Source organism: Molossus molossus, unplaced genomic scaffold (genome assembly GCF_014108415.1).
Source record: "Molossus molossus isolate mMolMol1 unplaced genomic scaffold, mMolMol1.p scaffold_m16_p_6, whole genome shotgun sequence".
Classification (NCBI taxonomy): domain Eukaryota; kingdom Metazoa; phylum Chordata; class Mammalia; order Chiroptera; family Molossidae; genus Molossus; species Molossus molossus.
This window is the reverse complement of record NW_023425399.1, coordinates 20,424,238-20,436,557: the sequence shown is the minus strand read 5'-3', so window position 1 is coordinate 20,436,557 and position 12,320 is coordinate 20,424,238. Positions and strand designations below refer to the sequence as shown.

Below are 12,320 nucleotides of genomic sequence, written 5' to 3'. Positions count from 1 at the left end.
ACTAACTTCATATTATGTTGATACAAAATTAAACAACATGCAATTGAAACAAAATTAAACAACACTTGATTCTCCCATTATAGGGTGATGGTCATATTGATAATCATATAACAAAAAAATTAAATTAGCCCTGGTCAATTTGGCTCAGCAGTTAGAGCATCAGCCCATGGACCAATGAATCTCGGGTTTGATTCCAGTCAAGGGCACGTACTTGGGTTGCAGTTCATCTCTGGCCCTGGTGGGGTCGTGTGGGAGGCAACCAGTATATGTGTCTCTCTTACATGTTTCTCTCTTTTCTTCCCTCTCATTCTATCTGAAGATAAACAGAAAAATATCCTTGGAAGAGGATTAAAAATAATAATAATAATAATAATAATAATAAAAAATTAGATGCCAGGGTGCTGAATAAAACAATCTGCTTTTAGTCAATATGTATGTTTTTTACATCCCTTTTTCCCCCACAACATGATGCAATAAACCTCAGCACTGTGCCAATGTCCTTCGTCCTTGCCAAGAATTCACATCATACACTCTAATACTTTCTAACCCATTCTATTTTATTTTAAAAGTTAGCTGTGACACATTACATTTATTTATTTATTTATTTATTTATTTATTTATTTATTATCCTCACCCGAGGACATTTTTCCATTTTTTTTTTTTGTTCAGATAGAGTGGGAGGGAGAGAGAGAGAGAAACATCGACGTGAAAGGGACACATCGAGTGACTGCCACCCACATGACCAACCAGGGCTGGGGACAAACTGCAATCGAGACATGTGCCCTTAGCAGGAACTGAACCCGGGTCTCTCTGGACCACAGGCTGACGCTCTAACTACTGAGCCAAACCGGCCAGGGCTACATTTATTTCTTGACCCAATAAAGGGTCATAAGCCAAGTCTCAAAAACACTGCTCCAAGGCACTGAACTGTTAATACAGCCAAAATGTTGGTTTAAAAAATACATAAACAGAATAATTTAACTCTCTGCATGCAGAATGTTTCATCTGGTAAACTGATTTCTCAGGTATGGAGTTAGACCACACTGTGCCTACACACGGCTGCTACCTCATGAGGTGATGTGTGTGTCTGTTCTTTTCCTTTTTTTTGCCTGTATTTTTAAGGCAAAATTCATTAAGATATAATTCATATGCCATATGCCATAAAATTCTCCCTATTAAAACATATAATTCAGTGGTTTTTAATATATTCACAAGTCATATAACCATCATCACTATCTAATTCTAGACCAAATCACACACCAAAAACCCCCAAAACACCTATACCCATTAGAAGTACCCCCCCCCCCATTCCTCCTCCCCCTGGTCCCTGGCAACTATAGACTTTCTTTCTCTACGGATTGGTCTATGCTGATGCCTCATATAAAAGAAATAATACAACCCTGGCCGGTTTGGCTCAGCAGTTGGAGCGTCAGACCAGAGAATCCTGGGTTCAGTTCCTGGTAAGGGCACGTACCAAAAAAAAAAAAAGAAAAGAATAATACCGTATGTGGTCTTTTGTGTCTGACTTCTTACACTTAGCATATATTTTCAAGGTTTATGCATGTTATAGCATTTATCAGTACTTCATTGTTTCTTGTCATTGAATAATATAATCATATTCCCTGGTATGGATATACCACATTTTGTTACCCATTTGTCAGTTGATGAACACTTGGGATTTTTCCACTTTGGGCTATTATGAATAATGCTACTATGAATATTGGTGTACAAGTTTTCATGTGGACATGTTTTTATTTCTCTTGGGTATATACAGAGTGTCCCAAAAAATGTATACAGGGTATCCCCAAAAATGTATAAAGGGTGTCTATAGATTCTATTACATTTTGAAAATAAAATGTATTTTAATAAAACACTGGCTTTTTAATTATTCAAAGCCATGCATGCATTTTTGTGGGGATTCCATATATATATATATATATATATATATATATATATATATATATATATTCACACATACACATACATACACACACACACCCAGGAGTGGAACTGGTGGGTCATAGGTTATTTTGTTTAACTTTTTGAGGAACTGCTAAACTTTTTCAAACCAGTTGCTTCATTTTACATTCCCACCACCAGTGTATGGAGGTTCCAAATTCTCCACATCCTCAGTAACATTTATCCATCTTTCTGCAATGGACTGAATATTCTCCCCAAATTCACATATTGAAACCCTAACACCCAAGATGATGCTATTAGGAAGTGATCAATGGGATTAGTACCCTTATAAGAGGCCCCAGGGAGCTTCCTCATCCCTTCTGACTTGTGAGGTTATAGTGAAAAGTCTAGAAAGCAGGCTCTCACCAGACACAGAATCTGCTGGCACCCTGATCTTGGACTTACCAGCCTCCAGAACTACAAGAAATAAATTTCTGTTGCTTATAAGCCACTCAGTTTATGGTATTTTGTTATAGCAGCCCAGGCAGACTAAGACACCATCCTAGTGAGTGTGAAGTGATACCTCATTGTGGTTTTCATTTGTACTTCCCTAATGACTAATGATGTTGAACATTTTTTTCATGTGCTTATTGGCCATCTGTATACTTCTTTGGAGAAATGTCTATTTATCTCCTTTGCCCATATTTGATTGGGTTGTCTTTTTATTGTGAAGCTGTAAGAGTTCTTTATATATTTTGGACACTAGACCTACATCATATATTAGATTTGAAAATATTTTCTCCCATTCTATAGGTTGTCTTTTCACTTAACTGATAGTGTGGTTTGAAGCACAAAAGTTTTTAATTTTGAGGAAGTCCAACTTTCTGTTTTTCTTCATTTGCGTGTGCTTTAGGTTTCTTCTAAGAAGACATTGCCCGATCCAAGGTCACAAAAATGTATGCCTATGTTTTCTTCTAAGGATTTTATGGTTTTAGCTCCTACTTAAGTCTTTGATTTATTGAATTAAAATTTTAATGTGGTGTGAAATCAGAATCCGAATCTTTCTTTTGCAGGTAGGTATCCAGTTGTCTAAACAATATTTGTTGAAAACATTCCCTATTAGATCGCCTTGGCATCTTTTCCAAAAATCAATTGACCATAAGTATAAGGGTTTATTCCTGGACTCTCAATTTCCTTACATTACTTTTTATGTCTAGCTTTAAGCCAGTAGCAGTGTCTTGATTCATGCAGCTCTGTAGTTAGTTTGAAATCAGAACATGTGAATCCTCCAACTTTGTACTTTGTCAAGATTGTTTTGGCTTCTGGGTCCCTTGAATTTCCATACAAATTTTAGAATCAACTTGTTAGCTGGAATTTTGAGAGAGACTGTATTGAATCTGTAGATCAATTTGGGTAGTAATGCCATCTTTACAATATTATGTCTTCTAACCCATGAACATGGAAACTTTTTTTTCATTTATTTAGGTTTAAAATTTTTTTTTTATCCTCACCCGAGGACATTTTTTTTCCATTTTTTGTTCAGATAGAGTAGGAGGGAGGGAGGGAGGGAGGGAGGGAGGGAGAGAGAGAGAGAGAGAGAGAGAGAGAGAAACATTGATATGAAAGGGACACATCGAGTGGTTGCCACCAACACGACACAACCAGGGCCGGGGACAAACTGCAACCCAGGTACGTGCTCTTAGTGGGAACTGAACCCGGGTCTCTCTAGACCGTAGGCCGACGCTCCAACCGCTGAGCCAAACTGGCCAGGGCTAAAAAATTTTTTAAACAGTGTTTCAAAGTTTTCAGTATACAAAGTTTTTTGAACTTCTTTTGTTAAATTTACCTCCGAGTAAGTTATTCTTTTTTATACTATTGTAAATGACATTTTTAAAATTTCATTTCTGGATTGTTCATTGCAAATGTATAGAAATCAACTGATTTTTGAGTATTGATCTTGTATCCTGCAACCTTGTTGATCTAATGTTGTCTTCTCATTTGGGAGAAGTATAAAGGTAATGATTAATTTTACATTTCAAATGAAGAACATGTACCAGTTACAATGGTCTGTGGGTGTATCAGTCAGATACCTGACAGGAAACAGGTGGTTCATTGAAATTAGAAAGATTAGAGGAGGGTTTAATGAACAGGCTATTTACAAAAGCGTGGGCAGAGTGTAGGAGAACCACAAGAGATAACTCAGTAATCTGGGGCTAGTAAGAGCAGAACCATCACCATCCCTGAAAAGGCTACCATTGCCTGAAAAGAAAGGGTTGTACAAAGAAAGCTACTGTAAGAGAAACAGTGACCTTCAATAGAGAGACTAGCCAGCCTGAAGCAACCTTGCTGGAAGGAGCCTGGAAAAGAAATATGACCTCACTCCACTCCCTCTCTCCAGTCTGTCTGGACGCCCCATTGGCTGGGCCCAGTTGGTAGCCAGAAAGCAAGTGAGCCCACTGGTACAGTAGTTCATACAGGACTATAGCAGTAGACAACAATTCATCCAATGGGGCAAAGAGGGTAGACAATGAATCCAGAGGTGCAAATGGAAAGAAATAGGCAGACAAAAAAAGTGCAAATGTAAGGGAAAAGGAGAGCAGAGGGAAAGCAGGCCGAAGTGGCTGACCAGGAACCTAAAGATCTACCTGCGGAAAATGGAGAAACTAAAAACAAGGAGAGTCCAATCTCAGATGAAGCAGGAAAGAAAGAAGCCAGGTCTGATGAACGTCATATACCATGTTTTATCAGTGGTCCCGGTCTCCCTTCTTGTACAATCCAGAGGAATATTGTTATCAACCATTTTGTAAATGCAAGTTTTTTAGCAGCTCTAGAAACATTTTTTTTTTTTGGTACGTGCCCCTAGCAGCAATCGAACCCGGGACTCTGGTCCGCAGGCCGACGCTCCAACCGCTGAGCCAAACTGGCCAGGGCTCTAGAAACATTTTTAAGAAGGAGGGAATTCCCCTCATCCCATTTTTAAAAAGTGCAAATGTTTTTTTAAATAGGTGAAATCATTTGCTGGTTGTTTATTTTTTGGTACAACCAGAAAATAGTGGGATATTGAATATGGGAGGTTTTGATTGTCTTGGGTGTCAGCTTAATGTTCCACAGACCAGGGTAGTTTTTATATCCTGTAATACAAAGCATACTAAATGGCAATTTGGAGTCACGCATTTAATCTGTCTTGAACAATTTAAATTACTTCCATTCCCATGTTTTTGGTATAATTGTTTCCTAAAGAAAACCACTCCGTGATCTTGGCTCTCCCTGTCAGAAGATTATGCATTCTGTCAGATCTTTGGTGTGGTAGTCCAGTTTCTGGGTAACTTTGTTAAGGAGCTGTGAAAGATTGAAAATTCGATTAGTATATATGATATTGAATTGTGAATTAGTGGGACTTTGATGTAACAGCTAACAACATTTGAAGATATTGGTACTTGATACTCTATGTTTTTTCAATTTTTATTAATTTATTCTTGTCACAGATGTTTCTCCTTTTTTCCCCTAGACACCCTCCTCCCCATCCCATACTTGATACTCTATTGAAGAAAATTAATCTCCACATTTTAAGCTGAAAAGTCACTGGATAACAGTTTAGAAAAGAATCACAACTACATGACTTGACATTTTTGGTAAGTATATTAAGAATTGTGGCGGTCAAGATGGCGGCGTAGGTAAACACGGTATCGTGTCCTCCCACAACCACATCAAAGTTACAACTAAATTACAGAACAACCATCATTCAAAACTGTCTGAAATCAAGCTGAATGGAAGTCCTACAACTACGGAGTTAAAGAAGCAGCCACATCGAGATGGTAGGAGGGGTGGAGGCTCAACGGGCTGGTCACACACACACACGTGTGGCGGATAAAAATCAGGACACCTCGGCTGGGAAGGTCCTCCCTGAGGACTGAGGGGTCCCTGTCCCACACCAGGCGCCCCACTCAGGGTTCCAGGGCCAGGAAGAGAAGTCCCCATAACTTCTGGCTGGAAAAACCAGCGGGAACTGAGGCTCAGGGAGGCTGAGGCGGCTGGAGCCCCAGGCAGCTCATTAAAGGGCCCGCGCACGGACTTATCGGACTCTCTCCCTCTGAGCTTGGAGGGGAGGCAGCTTGAGGGGCGCCAGAGACATGCAGGAAAGAACTGAGCTGTTTGGCATTGGAGCGAGGACAGGAGAGGGGACTTTCTCCTGGACAGGCGTGCTGTCAGAGGCCTTTGTTCCTTTGGTGAGCCCTTCCCTGGGGCAGCAGACAGCTGCCATATCTGGGACTCCAGCAACCTGGCTCACATTGGTTGCCCCACCCTGGTGATTCCCTGAGGCCCCGCCCCACCCAACTTTCAGGCCCACCTAAGCTGTTGCCAGTTGCTTAACCATAGGATTGTCCTGTTTTGGATCCTGCTTCAGGTTTTTCCTAAATTTTTTCAAACAAGCATCATCTGGTCTCAGCTAGCCCCATACCGCTTGTTAAATAATACATAGAAACAAACACAGGGAGGCAGCCAAAATGAGGAGACAAAGAAACAGTTCCCAAATGAAAGAAAAGAACAAAACTCTAGGAAAAGAACTAAGCGAAATAGAGATAAGCAACCTAACAGATGCTGAGTTCAAAGCTTATAAGGATGCTCAATGAACTTAGTGAGAACCTCAGCGAACTTAGTGAGGGCCTCAAGAGCATAAAAAAAAGACGAGTCAGAAATGAAGAAGGCACTAACTGAAATAAAGAATAATTTACACAGATTCTATAGTAGAGTAGGTAAAGCCAAGAAGCAAACCACTGATTTGGAATATAAGGAAGCAAAAAACACCCAATCAGAACAGCAAAAGAAAACAGAATCCAAAATAATGAGGATAGTGTAAGGAGCCTCTGGGACAACTTCAAGCGTGCCAACATTCGCATCTTGGGGGTGCCAGAAGGAGAAGAGAGAGAACAAGAAATTGAAAACCTATTTGAAACAATAATGGCAGAAAACTTCCCTAACTTGGTGAAGGAAACAGACATACAAGTCCAGGAAGCACAGAGAATCCCAAACAAGATGAACCCCAAGAGGCCCACACCAAGACACATCATCATCAAAATGCAAAAGGTTCAAGACAAAGAGAGAATCTTAAAATCAGCAAGAGAACAGTTAGTTACCTACAAGGGAGTTCCCATTAGACTGTCAGCTGATTTCTCAAAAGAAACTTTGCAGGCCAAAAGGGAGTGGCAAGAAATATTCAGAGTGATGAAAAGCAAGAACCTACAACCAAGATTACTCTATCCTGCAAAGCTGTCATTCAGAATCGATGGCCATATAAAGAGTTTCCCAGACAAGAAAAAGTTAAAGGAGTTCATCACCACCAAACCGTTATTATATGAAATGTTGAAGGGTCGGTCTTTTTGAAGAAAAATATAAAATATATGAGCAAACAAAATGTCAGTGAATACATAGCTATCGACAATGGAATTTACAAACAAAATGAACAGGCAGAACAGAAACATTCTCATAGATACAGAGAACATTTTGTTGGATGCCAGATGGGAGGGGGGTTCGGTGAATGGGTGAAAAAGGTGAAGGGATTAAGAAGTACAAATTGGTTGCTAGACTGACAAACCTCAAAGAGAAAAGGGTTGGGGGGTGGGAAGATAAACCAAAGAACTTATATGCATAACCAATGGACACAGACAACAGTGTGGGAAAAGGCAGGAGGGGGGCGGGAGTGGGGAGAAGGGGGTCAATGGGGGAAAAATGAGGAACATCTGTAATACATTCAACAATAATGACAAAAAAAAAAATAAGTGAAACAAAAAAAATAAAAACAAAAGTTCTAAAATATTTTTTAAAAAAAGAATTGTGGCCCGGCTGGTGTGGCTCACTGGTTGAGCGTTGATCCATGCACCAAGAGGTCACCAGTTTGATTTCCAGTCAGGACACATGCCCAGGTTGTGGGCTCAATCCCTGGGGGGGGGGGGGGGGGGGGATTATGCAGGAGGAGGCCAATCGATGTTCTTCTCCTCAATGTCTCTCTCTGTCTCTCCCTCTCCCTTCCTCTCTCTCTAAACCTCTCTCAATAAAGGAAAAAAAAAAAAAAGAGTTGTATACAGATTGAAATGTCTGTGAACTTTACCTCAAAACAAATAAATCTCAATTATGAAAAATTAAATAAATAAAAACCTCTGGTAAAACTAATTAAGAAAAAAAGAGAAGGCATGGGTAACTAATATTAGGAATAAAAAAGAATAACTTTATTAAAATACATTCCTATAAAATACAACTTTTTTTTTTTTTTTTACTCAGATGTTTCTTTGTAATGAATTGACCATTACATTTCCCAAGTTCTGAAACGGCCAACAGACCATAGAAAGACATTTCTTTAGACTCCTTCTTGAAACCAGCAGCTTCAGCAAACTGCTGGCCTTGATTCAGGGCCAATATAAAATACAACTTTCTAAGTTAGAAAGAGGATGGGCTTTAGACTCTACCGTGTCGACTGATAATCAGGGGTCCATGAATGCGAGGGTTGGCTGGCCTCAGTCCCAAAAGGGCCCTGAATTATGAATGGGGTGGATTATGGCTCTAAGAGCAGCCATAGCTAATGGTAGTTGTTAGTTTTCAGGTGCTATAATTTCCTCAGCTTTCAGTCAAATCCTGTTAAAAGTCACAGCAGTTCTCATCTCTGCTATGGGGAAGTAAGGATAGGTCTGGGTCCCTATTTGCGACTAAGTAATTAAAGAAAGGACAGTAAGCATCCTGCCTACCAAGGTGACTACAGAGGTCTGCCCTAGAACTGCATAAAAAGATCAGAAGTTGAATTAAGAAATATTTTAGGCAAAAATAAAGTTGGCAAACAAAACCAGAGAAGCTCCTAGTTAAAAGTCATCTTCTCAGCTATTTAGAGAAATAGTAAGTTCAAGAATGGGGCAAAGAGCCCTGGCCGGTTTGGCTCAGCGGTTAGAGTGTCGGCCTGGTCCAGAGAGACCCGGGTTTGGTTCCCACTAAGGGTATGTACCTTGGTTGCAGTTTGTCCCTGGCCCTGGTTGGGTTGTGCGGGTGGCCACCACTCGATGTGTCCCTTTCATGTCAATGTTTCTCTCTCTCTCTCTCTCTCTCTCTCTCTCTCTCTCTCTCTCTCTCCCCCTCTCCCTCTCCCTCTCCCTCTCTCCCTCCCTCCCTCCCTCCTCTCTCCTTCCCACTCTATATGAACAAAAAAATGGAAAAATGTCCTCAGGTAAGGATTAAAATAAAAAAAAGAATGGGGCAAGAAATCAGGAAATGAGTAAGATGAGCCTAGAACATCTTGTTACACCAGAAAGCAAGGAAGCTATCAAAGATGACTAGAATTGTATTAACAGGACTCAGAAGAGGCTTCCACTGGCCAGAAATGTGACCATTTGAGCTTTGATAATGACAATAATTTTAATGGACTGTAAACCATCAAATGTGTTTAAAGAGTTCACAGCATTAAAACACACACACACATGCACACACACACGCACACACAAAATTTCATTGTCACCTTTGGACGATGCTAGAGAATTAAATTATTATTTTGAAAACTGGTACATAAAGGGAAAAATATTTATCATGTTTTCCTGTATAAACAATACTTCAAGGCACCCACACAGCTAATGAGGGAACATCTTTCTTTAGAGCAGTATTCTACTCAAATTAGCATATTACTGTTTTGTAACCCCTTCTGAAATAATGGATCTAGGCAATCATCAACTAATGGCTATTAGGATGACTCAGCTTCTGGTCAAAATGGCAGAATAGGTAAATGCGGTATTGCGTCCTCCCACAACCACATCAAAATTACAACTAAACTACAGAACAACCATCATTCAAAACCACCTGAAATCGAGCTGAATGGAAGTCCTACAACTACAAAATTAAACAAGAAGCCACATCAAGACTGCAATCAAGACTCAATTACAACAGAAGAGTGTAAAGTCTACACAAGAGATGCACCTCGAGGGCCCAGCTGGAAGATCAAGGAGGCTGTGCCATGAACCCCACAGATCATCTACTACAATAGGCCATCCTAGGACCCCACAGATCATCTACTACAATAGGCCATCCTAGGAAGCCCAGGACATAGCAACTCTACCTAATACATAGAAATAAACACAGGGAGGCAGCCAAAATGAGGAGACAAAGAAACAGGTCCCAAATGAAAGAAAAGAACAAAACTCCAGAAAAAGATCTAAACGAAATGGAGATAAGCAATCTAACAGATGCAGAGTTCAAAACACTGCTTATAAGGATGCTCAATGAACTTAGTGAGGGCCTCAAGAGCATGAAAAAGGACCAGTCAGCAATGAAAGAGGCACTAATTCTTATATAAAGAATAATTTACAGAGATTCAATAGTAGAGTAGATAAAGCCAAGAAGCAAACCATCGATTTGGAAAATAAGGAAGCAAAAAACACCCAATCAGAACAGAAAAAAAGAAAAAAAGGATCCAAAAAAATGAGGATAGTGTAAGGAGCCACTGGGACAACTTCAAATGTACCAGCATTCACATCTTGGGGGTACCAGCAGGAGAAGAGAGAGAGCAAAAAATTGAAAACCTATTTGAAATAATAATGACAGAAAACTTCCCTAATTTGATGAAAGAAACAGATATAAAAGTCCAGGAAACACAGAGGGTCCCAAATATGATGAACCCCAAGAGGCCCACACCAAGACACATCATCATCAAAATGCAAAAAGTTCAAGACAAAGAGAGAATCTTAAATGCAACAAGAGAAAAGCAGTTAGATACCTACAAGGGAGTTCCCATTAGACTGTCAGCTGATTTCTCAAAAGAAACTTTGCAGGCCAGAAGGGAATGGCAAAAAATATTCAGAGTGATGAAAAGCAAGAACCTACAACCAAGGTTACTCTATCCTGCAAAGCTGTCATTTAGAATCAATGGACATATAGAATTTCCCAGACAAGAAAAAGCTAAAGGAGTGCATCACCACCAAACCATTATTACATGAAATGCTGAAGGGTCTTCTTGAAGAAAAAGAAAATAAAAAAATATGAACAAACAAAATGGCAACAAATACATATCTATCGACAATTGAATCTACAAACAAAATGAAAAAGCAGAACAGAAACATTCTCATAGATATAGAGAACATTTTGTTGGTTGCCATATGGGAGGGGGGTTGGAGGAATGGGTGAAAGAGTGAAGGGATTAAGAAGTACAAATTGGTTGTTAGACTGACCTCAAAGGGAAGGGAGGTGGGGGGTGGGAAGAAACAAACCAAAGAACTTATGTACATACATGAATAACCAATGGGTACAGACAACAGTGTGGGAAAAGGAAGGAGGGGGGTGGGAGTAGGGAGGAGGGGGTCAATAGGGGAAAAATGAGAAACATCTGTAATACATTCAACAATAAAGATAAGTTTTTAAGAAAATGGCTCTTAGTAATAGAGACAACCAGACATATGTGTCTCCTAATTGAATTATACAACACTGCTTAGGAACAATTCTTGCAAAATAAAACACAATTTAAAAATCTGAATCTGATAAAGCCTGTAGAATGAATATATATATATTTGTTTATTTGTTTGTTTATATTTAACAACACCAGGGAAATGAAATAATCAAAACACATAATATGGGAAACTCTAAAAAAACCCAGTTTTTTTAACAAACAAATTGCAATGAAAGCAAGTGAGAATTCAAGAGAAAGAACACACAAGTCACAGACTGGAAGAAAATATTTACAAGACATGTATGATAAAGGACTGTTATCTAAACTATACAAAAATACTTAAAACTCAATAATAAAAAACAAACAATTACAAAATGGGCCAAAGACCTCAATAGACAGCTCACCAAAGAAGATACACAGATGGCAAATAAGTATATGAAAATATTCTCCACATCATATGTCATCAGGGAAATGCAAATTAAAATGAGCCAATTAAACCACAGCACCAAATGCTGACAAGGCTGTGGAGCAACAAGAACTCTCCTTCACTGCTAGAAAAACAAAATGGTACAGCCACATTGAAGACAGTGTGGCAATTTCTTACAAAATTAAATATACTCTTAACATACCATCCAGCAATCACACTCCTTGGTATTTATTCACAGGAGTTGAAAACCTGTACACAGATATTTATAGCAGCTTTATTCAAATTGCCAAAACTTGGAAGCAACCAAGATGTCTTTCAGTGGGTGAATGGTTCAATAAACTGGTACCTCCAGAAAATGTATTAAAAAGAAATTAGTTACCAATCCATGAAAAGACATAGAGGAATCCTGGCTAGTGCAGCTCATTTGGCTGAGCATCATCCAGTGCACCAAAAGTTTGCTGATTCAATTCCCATTCAGGGCATATGCCAGTGTTGCAGGCTCAATCCCCAGTAGAGGGCATACAGGAGGCAGCCAATTGCTGTGTCTCTCTCACATAGATGTTTCTGTCTTTCCTTTTCCCTCTC

General features: G+C 39.4%; 1 non-coding gene across 1 annotated transcript; it reads right to left on the bottom strand.

Annotated features, from left to right (window-relative positions):
• Positions 1-8,173: 8,173 nt before the first annotated feature.
• On the bottom strand, positions 8,174-8,310 carry LOC118619466. The gene has a single exon (XR_004957240.1). It is a non-coding gene; the product is annotated as a small nucleolar RNA SNORA2/SNORA34 family (small nucleolar RNA).
• Positions 8,311-12,320: the final 4,010 nt, after the last annotated feature.